This window comes from Protopterus annectens, chromosome 4.part0 (genome assembly GCF_019279795.1).
Source record: "Protopterus annectens isolate FY-2018-M chromosome 4.part0, PAN1.0, whole genome shotgun sequence".
Taxonomy (NCBI): domain Eukaryota; kingdom Metazoa; phylum Chordata; order Ceratodontiformes; family Protopteridae; genus Protopterus; species Protopterus annectens.
Window position 1 is genome coordinate 1,532,717,171 of NC_056733.1, and position 22,871 is coordinate 1,532,740,041.

Here is a 22,871-nt window from a genome sequence, read left to right on the forward strand (position 1 = left end):
CAGAAAATGTTTGATGTTCTCAACTGTCTAACTTTCAAAGACCAAAATAAGTACGTTAAAGGTACAATTACCATTTTAACATCACAAATGCAGATACACTAACCACTAAGTCAGCTATGGTCCCTAATCATCAGACACAATAGTTATGTATCCCTGAATCCAAAAGACAGAAAACAGGGATATGGCACAGTTATCACCTATACATGGTGTTGTGGGGGGGGGGGGGGGGGGCTTGCCTGACACAAAAGGTTTGTGAATGTGTGTGTGAATAAAGAAGAAAAGCAGACAGATATTTGGATAAAGTAACAAATGCCCAGTGAGACAAAATGAGCTTTAAGCTTCATGGCTGAACCATGTAACTGTTGTTTGTTAGTGTCTGTATGTGTCCTCCAGGTGAAACTGGTGTGTGAATGTCTGCATGAATACAATCAAGCTCTGTGCTATCTCTACATCTTGGCATGCCAGACAGCTGTGAACCGTGCATGGTAGAGGTGGCACTTCATCATTTTCACACCCAACCATGAGAACTGACTCTGCCTGGATTTGCACTATTACATCCACACCCATGGTCAGATGCACTACTACTACCTAAATGTGACTGATGTCTGGAGGATGAGCTGCCCTCATGAGGATGACCAGGACCACAACCCCATAACCTGTCATATCTAGGTGTGGACAGCTCAACCATGGATGGAGCAGTGGAAGTACTGCCACTATGGGAGGATGGTCTGGCATGGCCATATTGACTAAGAGCAAATGATGTAGCTGAACTATGCCCATGAGGATGACACTCCCCTCCCAGCAGACATTCTGTCAAAGACACTGCCTGTTCCAATGTGTCATTCCTATGATCCATTGAATCAGCAACACAGTGGAGGCAGTCATGCATATCAGCCAGTGCCTCATCTACAATCCTAAGCATTTCTCTGGAGGACCTATTGAAATGTACCCATACCTCCATGATGGCCCTAAACATACATTGAGTGGCATGGGAAGACGCACCCGGATCAGATGAAGGATGGACATCAGGCCCCCTCTGGGCACCTGTAGCAATCCTCCTGTGTGCCACCTTGCCCACACTTTGGCTATGGCTAGAGTCAACAAGCACTGAAGCCACAGTAACCACACTTTCCTGATCGGGTGTCTCACCCACACCTGTCCAATATCTGAGGGCTCACTGGAATGAGTAGGCATAGGCCTACTGAATGAATCTGAAGGAATTATAGTGGAAGGCTGAATGATAACCACAGTGTCTGATTCAACCTCTGCACCCCCTGACTGTGCCTCTGTTTGGCTACCATCATCATCAGAGCCCGATGATAGTCTGACATCAGGTGGAAGAAGTTCCACACTTCCACTGTCAGGTTCACCTGTGTTAATAAGCAACAAACACAGGAAAAAATAATACCTACACTACTATAATCCAATATATGCTAACAAACTAACAGTGGTGCCACTATTAAAGACAATACAGCAATACAATGGTCCTGACACCAACATCACAAATTAAATATTTCTTTGTACTTATCATCAGTAATGACATAAAAATGTTTGGCTTACCATTTGCAGATGATTGTAGGCTCCTTATGCTGGATGGTTCTAGAAGACGTTAAGCAAAAAGTAAGGACAACATCATCACAATTAATAGTAATACAGGGGGTAAAACTTTTTTCCCTTTATATGTTCATTAACTATACTTTCAACAAGAACTTAGATGACAAGTCCAACCTAAGCCCATGTGTAATCAATTAGAATGTGTTGCTAACTGTAGCAATCTACAAACCACCCAATCAAATTCAATTTTTTGTTAAACAAAACTAATGTATTGCTGTAATTATTTTACAGTACAAGAGTATTTAAAAATTGAGATACATAAGCCTACCTGGATGCTCCTCCTGGGACATACTTGCTATCCTTGAAACAGCAGCAGCAATGTCAAGGACATGCTGTTGTGTACTTTCCTGTGAGCTGTCTGCATCCCTGACAGTGAACAGGAACTCTTCATTTGCTGTTACTGATGGATCTCTAGCAGTCCCCCCTGTACCCAGCTGATCACTGACCACTGCAGCGGCTCTCCTCCTTACAGATGAGATCATGTCAGTGGCCCTATGGTGCACCTGATCATATGTCCTGCTCTGGCCACCTCCTGCATTCACATCTGTAACTGACTGCTGCCAATTTTGCATTCTGCCTGATATATGCCCATGTCCCTTCTCACCATGTTGCCTAAAAGGTTCCAAAATGATCTGATTCTCAGGGTCACTGAAGGGTGTTTTCAGGGATTGAGAAGCCTGGGTGCAATAGTCTTTGGTGACCTAAAACATAACAGAAGGATAATACACATAAGTATTATTGCATAACTAAAACATTTCTCTTTCCAGATAAAACAGAAAAGGTAGCATTTCACTATTACGCACTGGTTAAACAAAAAACAGTCTAAATATTTGAAATATGAATAACAGGAAATGTGTTGTTGTAACACATTACATTCACACACAAAGCAAGGCTGGATGCAAAAGAAGGAGAGTAACAATAGCAACATATCCGTGTTTCTACCAAAACAGAAATACAGCTTTGTCTCCCACCATCAAAAGAACAGGCAAATCATATGATAATAGGATCATAGGAGGTTACTAGACAATTGGGTCTGAGGCCCTTATAAGCCTAGCCAAGAGTTTAGCCCATGTTTAGACAAGTCAGCACCCACAGTTCATGTCAAGCAGGGACACTGGTAGAATCCCAGGGGTGTATTTTCTGTTTCCCATCCAGTTATCCAGGTTGCGCTTAAAATGCATAATGACATATTCTGCTTGATGTGGAGAGGGAGTCTATTCCACAGATGGGGGAGTCTCTTCTCTGGGACAAAAATCTGTCCCAACAGCAAGTCCTATTGATATCACTGACCAGGTTGAGATCGCATGTATGGGTTGCTCAAGTGGAGCTTGACCTGCGGATATGCAGCAGTCCCATCAATGCAGGATCTGAGATTGCTTTGTATGCCAGACAGAGGTCACCTTTGAGGAATCTGTATGAAACTGAGTAGAGGAACAGGGCTTTTAGCCTATCTGTGTAGGATAGATGTTGGATTCTCCTGATGAGGAACCTCTGTGGTCTCTCCAGCTGCTGCATGTGCTTTTTGAGATACACACTGAATGGGGCATTGTGCTCAATAATTGGCCTTATAAGGGAAGAATACAGGGATGTTATGACCTTTTAGTCCCTGGATGAGATACCCTTACTTATGCTAAAACACATCAGTGAGATGCTAAAACTGCTATCAAATGAACTGCCCCTGATATGTCTACAGATTTAACGCAAAACATTCCATTTTAAGCTATTGCCAGTCATGTTTACCTGTGAAATGCCCTGGCAAACATGTCCATACCATCAGTACACTTCTAAGTAATGCATACAGATAATAGAAGCATTTGCTAATTAATATATACATATAGTATTAAACCGATTTTTCTTAATGACATTTCAGCATATGCAGGATATAGCTGAAAAATGCAATTATACCTCCTCAAGTTCAGTAGTCTTCTGTGCAGATGTATCCCAAAGTGATAGCCCTTCAGTGTTCTCCACATAAATAATGCTCCTCACCTTCAGATTCCTTAGCTACATGGTTGTCTTTTTATTGTATAGATTCAGGGCTGTGAGCATGATGAAGACACAAATGAGGAGTAAACTCATTGCAATTGCTGATTCCCAAATACTTGGCTCTGTGTAGCAGATGTAAACATAGTGCAGGCACTCTCTTAGTGTTTGTTTCAATTTTGAATGATTACTAGTAGGGAGAAGGAAAAGAAAACAACAATGCAGACTGCCTTAACTCCAGTGGGTGCATCAGGTTAGACTTACACAGTGTAGAAGTAATTTTATCATGTATGTAAAGGAAATGTAAGTAAGCAGCACACAGTTCACAGGTTCTGTTCATTTATATCCACCCTCCCCTTCATTTGTTTACAAGTGTATGTTATTGCCATTTAATATCATAACACATTTTAATGACAATGGTATAGAGTGCCTTAAAGACAGCATGTCTCAGATTACTGGTCAGATAAGAATGAGCAACAAACTCAAAGAGGTAAGACAAAAATGCATTTTTACGAGCAATAGTCATAAATGGTTATGTGATCAAACAGTACGCTATATTCAAAATTAATACATGTACAAATAACTATGTGGTTTCTTAGTACTGTGGATGATGTTGCAGCTGATTTTATGCAGAATGATTTCAGTTTCCTCCTGTAAAGCTGTTTGTGTGGAAAAGAGGAATAAGGCACCCTTACTGTGTTCTGAAGTTAGAGTTCAAATCTGGGCCTATGTTGAAATATTTCATGTGTACTAACAAACATTTTGTAGTATTTATTTCATAGATTGTTTTTCTTCATTTCAACTACTTATATGTTTTCCCAGTGTTTGCGTAGTGTGCAGCTTAGCACAAACAAGGAAAACTGAGAAAATGAATGTCATGTTTGGCTGTGCTTATCTAGTTTGAGCAGTGCTTAGCAGTGCACAAACCCGGACTAGTCACCTACAGAGGAAGCAGACAGAACACCTGCAGACATGGCATCTGTAAGTGTAAAGGTCAAAAAGGAACTATTGTTACAATTCTTCCTTTCCATCACTCAGTGACAATAAGCACCATTATGTGGCATTTAGCAATGTTCTCCAATACCTGCAGATAGGATGCAGTCTACCATTGAAAATGAATACATTCAATTAACTGTTACTGCACAAACATGCTAAGCAAAGTTGTGCTGCAGTTAACACAGAGAACTTAAGAATGAGTAGGAAATTATGGAACTGTCATGTAACTAGTGGTGTGGCAGCAGGTGTAACTGTAGGGCTGGAATACAGATGGTTCTGGGTTCTAGTACAGGGTGTGCAACTTGTATTTACTGTTGTGACAGTGCAGTTTATTGCCATGAGCTGAAAAATATGCAAGTGTTATTTCAACATTTTTGTGGCAACGTGTGTAAGTGTAGGGCTGCCATACACATGGTCCTAGGTTCTAATACAGGATATTCCTTACATTTTTACTGTTGCATTTTCCATTATATTCACTCTCACTTATAGCACTTTAGATAGTGGAGCTGATATGAATTATATGTATGAGGGATAAGACACTCTTGTTGTGTTTTCAGATATATGACTGAGGATATACTGTCTACTATATTTCTGAAAGTATGATTCTGCTATCTGAACTTAGATGGCCTTCACAATTAAATAAGACACATGCACAACTGGAACTTTATATAAGAACTTTGTCAGGTCACACACATACATGTGTAAGACCTCAAACTGTCACCTGTATTTATGATGAATTCTGACTATATGTGAGCAACACTTCATCTGGCAAAGATGGGAAATCACCACTGTGGAAAAAAATGTTGCCCCTTATGACTAAGTTTGAGCCCCACACATTAAAAATCAATTTTACCAGTGTATAAAGCCAAAAATGAATGTGTCAGACATTTATGCCCCCAGTGCATGTCTGCAAACTTAACTAAACTATCCATAGCTTATATTTCCAAGCTACAACAGGAAACACCCCTCAAACTAAGGTCAAGTGTCAGATTAACCTTCCACTTTAAACTATTTAATTTCCCTCTGCTTGGCACTGCTTGTCTCTGTTTAACATTGTGCAAACGCGGTTGGCATTGTTGCTCGGGTTTGCACACTACCAGTAAATATGATAACAGGAATTGGTAGGGAAGTATTAGTTGCTGTTACTCCAATTTGAGTGTTAGACATGTCTGGAGTTAAAGGGGAAGTTGCCCACTTTAGAGCACAGATGTGGGGTGTCCAGCATTCCAGGATATTTATTGGACTTCTGGTAAAGTGCCACAGCCAAAGGCTTCTGCATGGTGACTATTCTGGCTCCAAGTACAATTTTGAAGCTTGAAGTAGTTTGGCTCAGGCTGTATCTAGTGCTACTGGTATCCCATGCACTGGAAAACAGTGTAGGCATCATTTTAATGACCTACAGAGCCACAAAAGGGTTACTCTCAACCAGTGGTTAAATGAATTTCAAACTGCTGACATCCTGCAGCTGTCTAAGTATGATCGCAGAGAGTATTTATAATACATAGGATGCTAAATTTAGGCAAGACTGGTAAGCATAATGCTCTTCTGTTCTTTAACAGCTAATGCTGAAATAGAGTTCAATAGACAGTCTTATGCTGATTGAATGGAGAGACTGAGGGAAGCAACTGGTATGCATGTTGCACAAGAGAAGTATTATTGTAGCTTTAAAAGTTAAAGATAATTTTTTATACAGTTGTAGATAATTAAGCATGCACACCTTAAGTGTAAAAGCAAGTATCCGTGCCTTAGTCTGTAGCACAAAGCAACTTTAGGAGTCAAGTATAAGACTGGAGTCAGAGGTTTTGAGTTCCAATACCATGAGTAACAACTATACAATACTGCATTACTCTAATAATATTACATTAAATTAAACTCTATACAAGTGGCATAAATGTCCTGCTGTTAATTGTAATTTGTATAACTAGACAAAGGATGTGTGCAATATATGCACATTTCAAGGATTACTTTCATCAGTCTGTAGTAATAGTGTGTAGTTGTTAGGATGTATACTTAAATGTAATATTTCAGATAAAATAGTTGTATAATTGTGTTAATGCCTTGGTACTCATTTTATGTAATTTTTTTCTCTCATCTAATCCTTATTTCTATTTTTTATTTTCTATTATGTATCATCGAAATGCCTCCATATCATCCATATGTACCAAATCACTAAATGCTTCACAGCAGAGTGAGTTAGGCCAGCACCAGTGGATCAGCCTGCACCTGCTCCATCAGCTCTGTACTGATGCCTAGCACATCTGGGACCCAACCTGCTAACACTGCCTCTACCGCAGCTGCACTATCTGCACCCTCAGGTAGTACTGCCATGGCAGCTGGTGCTGTGGTACCCTAAAGGAGCAGTGGCAGAGGTTGGGATTTTATCACCCACCAGGAGATGCCAGGGTTAGTGCATAGCACTGTGCACCACACCATTGGTGTACATCTACTCTAGATGGAGAGGCTGCGCTCCCTCAATGTACATAGGAGGAGAAGATGTCAAGTACTCCAACTGCCAGTGGAGTAAGAGGACAATGATGACAGTCCAGTGGGTGAGCACTAGATTCTCACTGTCTCCATTATTGATGGCATGAGCTTGTGTTGTCTCCTCCCCCCAACCCAGTCATATTATCCCCAATCTTTTGTGTTCCTCACCATCCCTGTCTCTTGCCTTGTTTGTCTTGTTTGCATTTGCTTCCTTACCTACCTAACTTACCTTACTCAGAAATAACTATGTCCCTTACCCAACATTCCTCTCTTAGTGAGTTAAAAAATGGGCAAATGTTCCACAAAAAAAAAATCACCCCATAAATAGTTCTCTAGTTGACACAAGTGTCTTCTTGTCACACTTGATTTGGTTCAATTGACTGTACAACATGATTATGTTGTTGTCACACCTCTTTTTGGAGGTGAGAGTCCAAATTCAGCTAATATTCTGAACATATTTTCAGTTTTTCACTGTTGAAGAAATGGTAGCTATGGTTCTTTCTTACATCCCTCCTGCACATTCCTGTATTGCTTTTCCTTTGTTATTCCTCCTGCTTGCTCCCTATTTCACCACTTTCCTATCTACCCCCATTTTAACACAATTAATCTTGCCAAAAAATAGAATCACTCACAACACACATACGTACCAGAAAAAGCAATGGATCCCTTCATTTTTTGGCTTCTATGTTTGCACAAAGTTTGGCATTGTGCAACAATGCCAAGCTATGGTGAGCGGCTTTACAATGCTGTGCTTACCTCTACTCAATGCTACTTAAACCCATTGTATTATGCCAACACACAGCAACACATGCACTCTAAATAATTAATATCATTGCATGACTGTTTATTTAAAAGTATTAGATGCACCTGGATTCGAACCCAGTATCATCTGGGCTCAAGATGGCATGTGTCAATGCATTGACACATGCTGCACAAAGACAGCTAAGCAGCAGGTGTGTTTCATACACTCAGTACTAACTCTCCAAATTTTAGTAATGAGAATCGCGTTTGTGCACTGTTTAACTGCACACAAACAAGGAAAGCAATGGAAATGTGTGTCTTGAATGTGCACTTTGCCAACCTTTGTGCAAACCCGCTGCTCGCTGATGCGCTATGCAAAGTCACTATTAGCATGTATTAGTGCTGTTTACTGTTCATTTACGCTTCATGCCACATAGCTACATGTGGAAACATGACAAACTGATAGACCTATCTAACAATATGTCACATATTTACAATGCAGCCATGTGTTGCCCCCCCCAACATGCACTGCAACACTGTTCTCTCAATACTTGTTCATAAATATATCAACTATACTACATGAATTAATAACAAATGTTGCGTGATATGCAATGCACATCAATCTGGTAACATGCAGAACTAGAACTGCCTTCACAGTTGAACATACCTACATATCCATCAACCGACTCTGGGAACTATCCACCCACAAGCCTAACCAGCCTTATCTACGAGGCTATAGAGTGAATCATCATGGACCTTATCCACAAGGACATAACCAGCCTTCAAAACTCTTGACCCAGTTTAGTTTTGTCAAAGCTAGATCTTGCTTATTAAACCTAGTGGACTTCTTTGAGAATGTCACCAAAGCCCTGGATAAGGGGAAACAGTACATAACACCTATATTGATTTAGCCAAGGACTTTGATACAATTCCCCATTCAGGTATCATACATCTGGGGATTAACCCATATATTACTAGATTGCTAGCCAACTGGTTCACCAATAGAATGCATGCTGTCAAAGTTGAGGAGTCCACCTCCACCAATACACCAGTTAGCAGTGGAGTACCATAAGGATGTGTACTGGGGCCTCTACTGTTTGGAACTAATTATTTGAAGTGCAGGCAAAAGTAGATGGCCCATGGCTTACCACGTTTGCAGATGACTTTAAACTGGGCACAATCATATAGAGTCCCTCAACAATGTTAACATATTACAGAAAGAACTGACAAAGATAAATGATTAGTGCCAAACTCACAGATGAAAATTTAACACAAAAAGTGCCTTCTTGTCAGCTTTGACAAAAAAGTAGCCCCTACTAATTATGATGTAAATAGCACCCCTCTAAGTTTAACCTCCTTGGTGCAAGACTTAGGAACACAGGTTAACAGGAATCTAAACTTCAATCACCATGCATCCATAATGGTAAGAAAAGCATTCTACAATCTGCACCTCATAAAAAAGGCCATCACATCCAAGACCATGGAGATCATAGCTCTACTGTACTCTACCCTTATCAGATGACTAATTGAGTACAATGCTCACTTCTGTGTGTACCTCACCAGACACCTGCAGCAACTGAAGAGACCACAGAGGTTTCTGACAAAGATAATCAAGGCCTCCAAAACATGACATACATGGAAAGATGGAAAGCCCTGTTACTGTACTCAGTATTATCATACAGGCTGCTTAGAGGTGACCTGTACCTCGCCTACAAGGCAGTGTCGGATGCTTCCCTATTGGAAATGCTGGGCATCCACAAATCAAATAGGACAAGAATAATTTGCTCCAGGGATCGAAACCTAGCCATCCACTATAAGTTGTCCTGCAAACTTGTAAAAGTCAGACTTGTGCCATGGTGTTTGCATAAAGTACTGAGCTCTGTAGTCTGTATATTTAGATAGGTAGGGTGTGTGTGTGTGTGTGTGTGTGTGTGTGTGTGTGTGTGTGTGTGTGTGTGTCTATCTAGCCAGGACAGCATAAGTGTGTATCCTACATTTACCACTCCAATTCCACAGATTGACAGTATTTTGACACTGGCACATACCTACACATCCATTTCATGCAGGCCTCCCAACATCTTCTCTCCAGCATTCACAGCTGATGTTATCCACTATAAGTTGTCCTGTAGCCTTGTAAAAGTCAGACTTGTGCCTTGGTACTTGTCTTAAATACAGAGTTCTGTAGTCTGTGTACTTAGATAGGGAGAGGTTTTGTTCTCACTGCAGTAAACTGGGGTGTTGTGTGTTTGTGCACTTGCTTGACATTATAGAGAGCCTTTTACACCAACATGTGCGACACTATTATTACCATATTTTCCTGACCAGACACTGCTGATGTCATAAGCTATAAAGTGGTGTCTGAGGCACTCCAAGTCAGATTTGAGCTGTGGTACTTGCCTTAAATACAGAGTTCTGTAGTCTATGTACTTAAGTAGGGGATTTGTTCTCACTGAAGCCAGTGTGTGTGTGTGTGTGTGTGTGTGTGTGTGTGTGTGTGTGTGTGTGTTTGTGGACTTGCTTGACATTACAGAAAACCATTTTACACCAGCATGTGTTACACTATTACCATATTCTCCTCACCAGCCACTGCTGATGTCATCAGCATTATCTGATTTGTAAATGTGCACTATTCTCACCAGGGCTTGCTCAGGGACTGGCATGGAGGCCAGGCAGAAGTCACCTCATCCTATACAATACAGATTTCTGTGACATGCCTTTCAGTCTATTCACATACATCATGGCATGGTTTGCAGTTCCTATGTTTTCTTGGTGAGAAATCCCTATGGTCTCTCCAGCTGCTGTATGCATCTGGTGAGGTACATATGAAAGAGAGCATTATACTTTATTAGAGTTTTTGATAAGGTTTGAGTTCAGTGCTGTAGTATAACCCTCAGATCTGAATATGATGGCATGACTTATGATGTGCACAACATAGGATTCCAATACCAGTATGGACACTTGGTGGTCGAAGTTCAGATTGCTATCTACGTGTATTCCCAGGTCTTGCATCACTGGGTTTCAGCATAGTGGGACTGTTGTCAATGCTGTAATTAACATGGAATTCCACTTTGCAGAGTACAAAATAAAGGCACATTTTTGCATTTATCTGTAGACCGTGTGGCTTTGTCACTGATCATTTGTCTCTGTTACCCCCTACTGTAGTATATTATCATCACTGGTGGATTCAAATGATTGCACTGAGTATGCAAGAATCATAAAATGCAGTAAGCCAAAGGCTGTATACTTAGCCCGAACTGTCGAGAAATAGATTCCAAACAGTAAAGCACGAAGAACATATCCTGGGGGTTCACCAATGGTGATAGTTCTACTCTTACAGGTTGATTCACAAACGTTCACACCAGCTGGGAGAGTTTCTCAGTGATACCTGTATGGGGGATTGTGTCCAAACCCTAGGCCAGATCAGGATAGGCAGTATGCACTGTCTTACCTTCATCCAGGCCTATCACACAGATTAAATGGACTGTGAGAACCTTACAGATGATCTATAGCATGACTCAGCACATACAACTTCCTGACATGATTGAATACACACTTCAACACACCCTCCACACAGACTATTTTCCTGTAGAAGGGAGTACATCAACATGCATCCATCTGAGTTGGGGGGACAGCACCCAGTGCATGCATGTATGGACACAACATGTCATCATGGACCTTTTCTAAATGGACACTAGGTAATATCCCAGCTGTGGGTAACATACCTGTGTGAGTGAAGTTATTGAGGGTATGTATGACAACAACATTATCATCCTTTTGAGCTTGACAAGCCTGAGGTATTTGACACAAATCTGCAGTGAGGTATTCATTCAACACTGTCAGATGTGGCCATAAACACCTATATCACCAAGTGGGGGGACCATGGTATCACACAAGTGGCATCTAAATATGTTGAAATGTGTGAAATTACCTATATCTCAGGTCTAGTGGTCAGGTCTGTATGCTAGGCCCTTTTCTGTCCATTATTTGAGTCACAGATGTCACGAATGACATACACATCCTCTGTCCAAGCAGCTGTCTGAAAGACTATGGATTGTGGGCAATCATTGCCTCCAGGTGTGATATTAGTATAATACAGACAGTATCAACACACACCAAAGATTGCTACCACAGCCATGACAACACCTGCAATGAAACAATAACATGAGGGGATTTATTACATCAGGAAAACAAATGCACAACCCAAGGATAATGTATACATCAAATCCTATAATCAGACCAATAGGTATGCAACCTGTGTCCTGGAGTAGATGGTATGTGGAATGTCTACTAGCATGTGGCTACAATGCTGACTACTCTCTTGTATGTAACACAACTACTGAGTATGTGAAAGACATCCACATCACAATCCATATTCCCTCCATAGTTCACAGCCTTCATCACAGCAATAACAGAGTGCAATGCACTATTTTTCATGTATGTCCCTACACATCTTCCAGTGATGTGTAACCAGATTGTACCACCTTTGCCACAGTGACCTGTCACACATTTATTGGCCATACCTAGGTATTTTTCTTATTGTATAAACATTACTGTCTGATGGTGTGGGACCCCCATCAAGGAGTTATAGTAGATGCATGTGTGATATCTGTTCCAGTAATGCACACAGTACATGCATAGCTGTTTGGCAACATTAATGGCATGGTTAACATTTGTGACAATGTGGATCATTCCATATGTATATGCCATACACACCAGTCAACTAACCTGTATTGATCATAATGTCACATACAGCTATAGCTGTGTCCCTCCCAACACCTGCAGCATATGTTACAGTGTCAAGACTGAACAGTATTCTCCTAATAGAGTGTGGACATGTCATAATAGTTGTACAAGTGTGTTTGTGCAGAACCATCTCTGATTACTGTAAATCACATATGTTATATCAGTGACATGGAACTACCGATGGTGTTATTCTGCTATTGTTCATAATTATGTGTGCTTCTTTTACTGTTGTCCATAAGCCTTTACCTGTCTCCCACTTGCTGGAGGCCTTTGTTGAGATTACACTTATGTTCAGGAAAATCAGTTTGCGAAGCTTCACAATATGCACCCTACCCCAATTGTATATAACATCCCTGATAGATGTGCTCTGCATTATTCATGTCAGGATGCTTATCTCACACACACACATCACACCTTGTGTGACAGTTACATAATACACATTTTCACTGTGCAGTCCGTACTGTACCATATTGGTATGTGATTTATATTGCTGCTACATATGTCTTCCATTGACATGCCCTCATCTGCATTACATTAGGTTGTTTCACCTGTCCTCTTTCTCTGTGTTTATTCTTACAATTCATCTGTATGTCCCTATTCAATATACACACTTCCCCTGAGTGTTTACTTTACATGGCAATTCATGTACCCTTATAGATCAGTCACACAACATCGGTACAGAATGCCAGGAATGGGATTTCACAAAACTCTTTGCTTTATACACTGTCCTGTACTGCATTTGGACAATATACATAACTCTATGTTAAGTCCTGTTAATCACTGTGGTATTCCATGCAAGCTCCCTAACTTACTGTGATCTGAGGTAAAAAGGTTTGCTATCTGTTTCTTTACACAGTTTCCTGGCCAGCAACTACTGTTGCCAGCCACAAAACCACACTTACTTACATTTAAATGCAGTGTGCAGCAAGAATATGTAATTAGCTCTGTTGCTCGCCACTCATCACCGCATACATGTAAAATCCATTTAGGCTTAATGTAAAGTCTACATGGAGTTTACTGAATCCCATGGTTGTTCTGTTAGTAATTTAACTGTGCAATAATATATCCTATCTCTTCTTCTATATCACATGAATTGCTGTAAATAGTTTTGATTACTGTATTAATTTGTGCTAGCAAATTTCTAACAGTTACAGTTTCATTGACTTTCCCTAGTCTGTTTCTTTCATTGATCTTAATATGTCTGTCCATCTCTATTATACCAAACAACTCTTTCCTTAGATCATTTTCTTCTAAACTGAGGGCACATTCTTTGTTTTCCATTTCCTGTGGGCATTCAACAAAACATTCCAGAGCATATTCAAGTGCCACATTCTCTTCAGCTTCATCCTGTGTCATATGTTGCTCTTTCTTATGAGAACTCACTGGCCTATAACTACACAAACACTGACTGTGTCAAAGTTGCCATAGTTTGCTGTCCATGTTGTGCAAATCCAAATGAACTTTTGTACTGGTTTACTGTTGAAGGCTCCAAAGTATTTTCATTTCGCAACTGATCAGATGTTTCCTGCTCCACCAGTTTCTCCTTAGTTTGAGGATCCATTGCTCTATCTTGCTGTGATGTTATCAAAATTAGATTTTCTAGACCAAACTCTTCACTTTGCAGGTAATCTATAACCTCAGTTTCTATTTCTTTAACTTATCCATTACTATTCATCTTTTCTACTTTTTCTGTTTGTTTTCTTACTTTTTGTATTGTAAAATTGCGAATATCAGGATGTCTTTTCCTGTATTTCTCTTCAAATATCTTTGGTGCTGCTCCTTTTGTATTGATTAGTTTTGCTTTCTCCTTTGCATAAATATTGTACCATGTTAAATCTCTTTCTCTTTCCGATGTCCATATTTCTTCTTCAGTTGTCTACAGATCCTCCTGTTTCTCCTTACTTTGGGGACTCGTTCCATCATGCTGTGATGAACCTGTGTTAGACTTTATTCCATATTTATCTCTAGGGAACAAGTCATCACTGCCCTCTCAAAGGCAAAAAATACAGCCTCCATGGGACCAGATAACATCCCTGGCTGCATCCTACATGAACTCAGACAGGAACATGCAGCACCATTAGGCACCCTATTCAACCAAACCCTGAGTACTGGCTTCAGCCCAGCTGAGTGGAGGACAACCACTGCCATTTCTTTGCACAAAGGTGGGGTGTCCACCAATCCAGGAAATTATAGACCCATCAGCCTAACTAGCCTGATCTGCAAGGCCATGGAGCAGATTATCATTGCCCTCATTAACAAGGACATTGGCATCTTCCAAACACTTGATCCTTCACAGTTTGGTTTAATCAAGGGGAGGTCATGCCTGTTAAATTTGGTTGACTTCTTTGAGACAGTCATCAAAACCATGGACGAGGGGAAGATGGTGCACACCACAAACCTTGACCTGGCTAAAGCCTTTGATACTATTCCCCACTTGGGTATAATAGATAAACTCCCTCAACTAGGCATCAATTCATATGTTACCAGATGAATAGCAAACTGTCTCACTAACAGAGCCCACCTAGTCAAAATAGGGGAAGCCACCTCAAGCAGTCGACCCATAATGAGTGGTGTAGTCCAGGGATCGTTCTTGGGGCCTTTGTTGTCTAGGATATACTTTTCTGAGGTGCAAACTAAAACAAGTGGACTATGGCTGATCAAGTTTGCAGATGACTGACGTGGACATCCTAACCCAAATGAATGACTGGTGCCAGAAACATGGCCTCAAACCGAATGCCAAAAAATGCATCATTATCCCCTTTGCGGAGAGTGATGTCCCCATAAATTATCACATTAATAACAAAGTTCTAAGTACGCAATCAGTCATTTGGGACTGGGCCACCCAAGTTAATAGCAAACTGACCTTTGACCATCATATTGCCTCCATTGTATGGAAAGCTTTCTACATGACAAACCTTATTAGTAAGGGTATCTCATCCAGGGACAAGGTGGTCATAACATCCCTGTATTCTTCCCTTATAAGACCCGTTATTGATTACAATGCCCCTTTCGGCATGTATCTCACAAAGCACATGTAGCAGCTGGTGAGACCACAGAGGTTCCTCACCAGGAGAATTCAGGGCCTCAAACATCTACCCTACACATGCTAAAGGTCCTGTCCTTCTACTCAGGTACCTACAGACTCCTCAGAGATGACCTCTGTCTGGCATACAAAGCAATCTCAGACCCCGCCTTGATGGGACTGCTGCATATCCACAAGTCAAGCTCCACTCGATTAACCCACATGTGTGACCTCAACCTGGTTGGCGACATCAATAGGACTTGTTGGCGGGACACATTTGTGTCCTAGAGACTCCCCCTTCTGTGGAATAGACTCCCGCTCTATGTCAAGCAGAGTACCTCATTAACCATTTTTAAGCACAACCTGGATAACTGGATGGGGAACAGAAAATACACCTCTGGGATTCCACCTGTGTCCCTGATGGACAGGGGCATTGGTTGCTGACTTGTCAGAACATGGGCTAAATTCTTTGCTAGCCTCAAGCCAATAGCCTAGTAACGTCCTATGATCCTATGATCCTGATATTAACCTTTCATCTTTTGGTTTAAATTCAACTCTTCTTACCCATTCCTATGTTCAATCTTGATACCCATGAGGTTGTTTTAAGAGTTTTCTATACTTGCAACTGTATTTATGCATTTTCCACATTTCTTGTCTTCTCATCTGATCTTTCACCCTATACTCTTTCATTTTTGGCACATTCAGTTGCTGCTTGATTTTTATCTACTTCTGGTTTGATTTTCATTCCTGCTTGATGCTGATGTACTTCCACTAAACTAAGAGGGAAGTCATCTTAGACTTATTCTCCTTGTGGTTTAAAACTTTCACTACATTTGAGTCTTGGGAGGTCAGCAGATATGTATTCAGTCTCATGATTGCAGATCTATACATGTAATCAGTTTTGAGGAGGCCAATGTCTTCTTCAGAATGGAGAATATATTGATTTTTATAAGTCATTTGATGAGTATGAAGCATCCTTCTTGTTTACCTGTCAAACCTATCCAACACTGTTTGGGGCCAGTCAATCACTCCAAAATTGTAAGTTAAGGCAGAAAAAGCAAATTGGTTTATAGCTTGGACTTTGTTCCTAGATGTCAAAACTGTTTTCAGTATTAATTTTAGTATTCTAAAATATTCCTTACTACTGATTTATTCATGGGTTCATGTGTTATTGTTGATCTATCATCAGTTCCCAAATACTTATACACTCTCTCTTACTCAAGTTCTTTTATATCACATTCCTGTCCAAACTGATGCATTCTTGTTGCCACACCTTTCTTTCTTTAAAGGTTGCTTTTGCACATTTATCAACACCAAATGACATTCTTAAATTATTTGAAAAAGTTTTGACTACTTGCAATTGTGCTTTCAGTTCCAGATCTGATGAACTATACAGTTTTAAATCATCAACAAAAAGAAGATGCGAAGTCTTCACATTTTACTGTTTTCCAAAAGCCAAATTATAGCACTCGCCTAATCTGTAAAGCAGACAGCTTAATGTGTTAAGGGCGAGACAAAAGAACAGCAGTGACAAAGAGTCACCCTGGAATATCCCCTTTGAATTTTTATCCCTGGAATAATAATTTGTCCTTTATCATGGCTTAACTGCAAAACTCAGACAGGAACTTGCAGCACCATTAGGCACCCTATTCTACCAAAGTCTGAGTACTGGCTTCAGCCCAGCTGACTGGACGACAGCCACTGTCATCCCTTTGCACAAAGGTGGTGCATCCACCAATCCAGGAAATTATAGACCCATCAGCCTAACTAGCCTGATCTGCAAGGCTATGGAATGGATTATCATGGCCCTCATTAACAAGGACATTGGCAGCCTCCAAACACTTGAAAAGGGAGGTCATGCCTATTAAATTTGATTGACTTCTTTGAGACAGTCACCAAAGCCATGGACGAGGGAAAGATGGCCACTGTTTCATGATCTCTGTAATGTAATCAATCAGTGTAGGGTTTATCCTATACATTTTAATCATTTTTTATCTATGACTGTGGAATACTATAAAATGTTTTTTTATAGTCTAGCCATGCCATACTTAGATTCTTCCCCTTTTTACAGCGCTCTATTATGACTTTATTTAACAACAAATTACCCTTTTTTCCATATGAGGGTGGCCTAATGGTTAAGGTGTTTACCTTACAAATGCAAGGTGCAGGGTTTGAGTCTCACAAAGAGGATAATTGCTTGAAGAAATGGCTCACACAGGCAGGTTAAGGCTTAGTACTAATCTATGAATCTATGAATCTATGAATCTATGAATTTTATAACCCTTTTGTTCTATTGCCATGATTGAGTTTTCTTCTAAGTTACTATAAATTCTGTCGGCATCAATTCCAATGTGTAGTTTATACATCGTCATAAGGCAACTTATCACTATAGTTTTTAGGATAGCTTGCAGGTTCACTCTTAAGTAGGAGTATTGTTTTTCCTGTTGTTAACCAGGTCGGTGTCTGTTTGGGGTTTACATGCAAATAGTTTTCACTCATGGCTAAATCTTCATGTAAAGATGTTAATACTTTTAGCAAGAAGTCATGGATTGCATCTGGGCCTGAGGTTTTCCAATTAGGAGCATTTCTTTACTTTGCTTCTTTCTCTCTCTCTGGCTGTTATTGCATCCCATTTCATATCCTGTACATTTTGACTTCTTATTCTTTTCTTTACTTCTTCTATCCATTTAACATCATTGTTATGTTCCACAGAATGTTTATTGATATTTCTCCAAAATGTAGCTATTTCATGTTTTTTTATGGCGTTTCAATACTTTTTGCCTTTTTTTCCAGTTATCTATAAAACTTTTTTGGGTCTTCAATAAATTGTTTATTTTGTACTTTTTCTTTATATTTATCTGCATATCTTCTAAGTTGTTTTGCCTGTGCTGATATTTTTAGTTTATTACTTGTGATAGTGCATGATAGATCATAATCTATGCTGATACTGCAGATTGCTTTTAGCACGTCTATCTTTCTGAGTATTTTTGTTGACCTGTTCCCTGTACTGTACTCTTCTAAGAGTGACACTTCTTGTCTTAATTGCTTTATAATTTTCTGTGCTCAGTAATTCCATGATGGCATTTGATTTCTCCCCTTCCTTTCCCTTACTACACTGTGTTTTAGTGGTAAGAATGTATCTGTTATTAATTTAACTTCACAGTAATATATCCTGTTTTCTTCTGTTATATCACACGCATCTGTATAAACAATCCTAATTACTGTGTTCATTTCTTTTATCAAACTTCTAACTTTTGCGTTTTATCTACTTTCTGTAGTCTGTTTCTTTCATTGATCTTACTATGTCTGACCATCATTATTAAATCAAGCAACTCTTCTCTTAGATGATTTTCTTCTAAAGTGGGGGTACGTTTTTTGCTCTCCATTTCCTGCAGGCATTCTACAGAAAGTTCTCGAACTTCATGTGCTACATTCTCTTCATTTTCATCCTGCATCATCTGTTGCTCTTGCAGATGGGAATTCACTGACCTATCACTCCAGAACGCTGCTTATGTCAGAGTTACCAGTGTTTCTTATTACTTCCCTTGCCATGCAACTCCAACTGAACTTTTGTACTGGTTTACTATGAAAGGATACAAAGTATCTTCATATGGAAAATGATTAGATGTTTCCTGCTCCACTGGTTTCTCCTTAAATTGGGGATCCATTGCTCTAGCCTACTGTGATGTTAACAAAATTATATTTACTACACTAAATCCTTCACTTTGCAGGTAATCCATAACCTCGGTTTCTCTTTCTTTAACTTCTGCATTACTAATCCTTTTTTCTAGTTTCCTCTTTGTTTTCTTATTTTTGTATTGCAAAATTTCCCATATGCAGATGTCTTTGCCTGTATTTCTTTTTAAATATCTTTGGTGCTACTCTTTTTATATTGATTAGGTTTGCTTTCTCCTTTGCATAAGTATTGCACCATATTAAATCTCTTTCTCTTTCCTGTGTCCACATTTCTTCTTCAGATGTCTCCTGTTCATGCTTATATGTCAGGCACAGGTCACCTCTGGAGCAAGCTATGAGAGACTGAATAGCTGGAGGAGTTTCTTTCAGTCGGGCAGCATATATATTATTTTGACCCTTATCCTCTTGGTGAGGAACTGGGGCCTTCCAGCTGCTGCAGGTGGTCGGGTCGGGTCAGATACACTCCACATTGGCATTGTACAATCATAGCTAATGAGAGTGATGAGTACAGGGGGACGCAGATGACCCTCCCTTGATCCTTCATGAATGGGGTCAAGGATCAGGTGGGTTGTGTAGAAGGTTTTTGAGCTACTACTTTTACATGAGAAAAAAACGTAAAGGCTAGCTAGTGTCTGGGTCCCCAGGTCCCTGATGACTTCTTCTTCTGTGCTGCAGTGGATTGCCACCTATATATGATAGCTAGGGGTAACCTTCTTTCCTAAAGGTATGACTATGCATTTCTTTTCGCCATCATTTAGGCACCAGCTGGCCGGCCAGTTATCCGCTTCTTGTGAGGCTCCTTCTGAAGGATATTATCTGTGTTGTAGGTTTCGACTATGGCACCTGCGAAGTTTGTAGCCCATACCCTCCTGTTGTCAGCCATAACCTGTGTGTGTTTGCTTGTAGAGCAAAAAAGTAGACACCAGTGGAGAGTGGACCTACCGAGCCCTGTGCTGGTGCCACCTGGCTAGACTTTGACTGAGTCTGACATGGCTCTAGCACCTCTGACCCTGTGGGTGTCAGCACTTCCAAGTTTTTGATGAGTTCCAGGATGTGATGGCTGATTTACATCCCCTGAGATTTTTTTTCGATACCCAGGGAGGTATGTATTCGAGGTAAGGCCTTTGGGCCTTCGACTGTGGCTGTATGCCTTGCCTTTCCTTTGCAATGTGACTGGTGACTGTTTCAACCAAGCTTAAAGTTTTAAAAGGTCTGATCTGCCTTGACAAAGGTTGGCTGCTGGATCCCAAGTATTCAAGTTCCCCATTATCACTTTATGAGTTCCATTAAGCTAATGGGATGCAAGCTAGATAAGGCTTGCCGTTAATGGGATGGTTTCCAGGGTCGGTGGGAGGCACGTGATCTGGTGAAGTGCGGGCGCCACAGTCAGCCATGCCACCTCTTGCAATGCATCCTGAGGTAAACTTATTAAAGCTGTCCTACAACTGTGTGGGTTTAATTCCGAGTGGAGTTCGTGGAGGATCCGTTGTCACCGACCCCATCCGGCTGGATGGAGGCTGTTGGAGGAAAAGGAGAGAGATGTTTGGGATTGGGCGCTTGGGGAATAGAGGAACTGGTACTCTCTGGTATAGATTGGGGGTTTTGGGGAGTGGGGGAGAAGTTTGGTTTTCACCTCAGTTTGCAAGTATTTTGGCAATGTGTGTAGGTTCATTTCTCTTCTAACTGAGCTGACTTGTTCTGTTTCTCCTAGGTTTTTAGCCCTAGGTTTCTAAATATTATTAAAATAGCGCTTTCCTATTACTTTCTCTGTCCTTTATGATTGGCGATTAAAAATTAGCCTTTTAGTTTTTGCGAGAGCTCTTAGTTTTTTACTTACCTTTCTCAAGGTTGCTTTACCTTGCAAGGTTTTTGCTCTGTTGCTTGTAGTAGCCTGTTTATAGCTGGGAGTTATGCTAGGGCCCACTGGGATTGACGCTACAGTTGGTACAGACAGTCTTAGTTTTGTTTGGGATTGCCTGATCCGTAGGTGCTGGTAGGTGCTGATTTAAGGCATTTGTAAAGTTTACCTAATTTTTACCACCTTTACAGGGGACTTAACTAGTTTACTTTTCCACACCAGTTTTTAGAGTCGTTTAGTCGGCTTTTTTAGAAGTTTTTTTACTGTGGTTGGTTATTTCAGGATGGGGACAGTGAGACCTTAGTTTAGATTAGTTTATGACCAAATCTCACCAGTGAGGGTTGTATCGTTGTGAGATCAGGTTTGTGATGATGAGATGATGAATGATTTCATATGTTTTCTATTCTTCCAGGATGGTGACTAGTTGTTTTGCTTATGAAGAGTTACACCTTCGTCCAGGAACCTTTAAGGTAGAGTTCTAGCTTGACATGTGTGGAGAGTCTATATTTGAGTAGTGTTTTCAGTCTAGTATGATGGTGTTCCTTGACACATTATCCCTGGCCTGTCTCATGCTGTGATATAACCTGTGTTAAACTTTCTACACTAACCCCGGGATTCATGAAGCTTGGCGCAAGGACGGCATTAGTCTTGCGCTGACCATGTGGCATAGAGATGGCACAGCAGCACCACATGCATATTAATGAAGGCATGCTGCCATAACGGCAACGTGCATAGGAAATGTGCACGAATGCAGGGGGCATGTCCAAGCGCTGCATGGAGGCATGAACATGTCGGCTGCATACGCGCAACCTAAAATGCTGACTAGTACAGCCTGCCTCTAATAGTAATCACTCCTGTCAGTGTCCATGGATACCGAAATGTATGCAAAGCATACAAGACAATTTTGCAAACACCAAAATAAAAAGTAAACACAAAGGCACGTAGCTGAATATTGAGTCCCCGTCCCCCGAACAAATGATATTTAAAACCCTGTGCCCATATTCCATTCTAGTATCGATAGTTATACCAAGTGGAAGCAAAACACATCATGTTAATGCGCCGCCAGTTGCTAAGCCTAGCCCAATGGTTAGGGTTACCACCTGTCCTACATTGTGAGGGACAGTCCCCCTCTAGGCAGTTGTGTCAGTACCAAAACCATTATAAATATCAAATGTCCTGCGAATGTAGGACATAATTATTTCCCATATTTTATGTAATAGTCCCGTACAATACTTATTTCCATATATAAAATACCTTAATGTTACAAGAAACAGAATAAGCAAGTAAAGGAAATAAAATAAGCAACTACACCACTACAACAATAAAAGCTTATATTTAGGCATAAAACTAAAGTACTATCCTTTGTATTGACCATGGGTATGTGTTGGGCTGTAAACTCTGATGTGTGTCCCGAAAATGTCCCATCCTGGTCATATGAAAAGGTGGCAACCCTACAAATGGTCAGAGCATTCGCCCAATATCTGCCCATTCGCGGTCCAAGTCATTCTTGTCAGGATGGCCCATAGATGAATGGGTATTACCCAGGTCTTCCTACCATGTCATGAAAGATAAGTATTTGCGTGTACCTATGTGCGTAAAGTACAGCATGTGGATGATCAGAAATGCTAGTGTAGTCCTCACAACCATATTCATACCAGAGATATGTAGTGTACGCAATGTGTTCTGTTGACTGTACCATGGGCTATCAACTAGAGAAGGGATGGATGGTGTCTG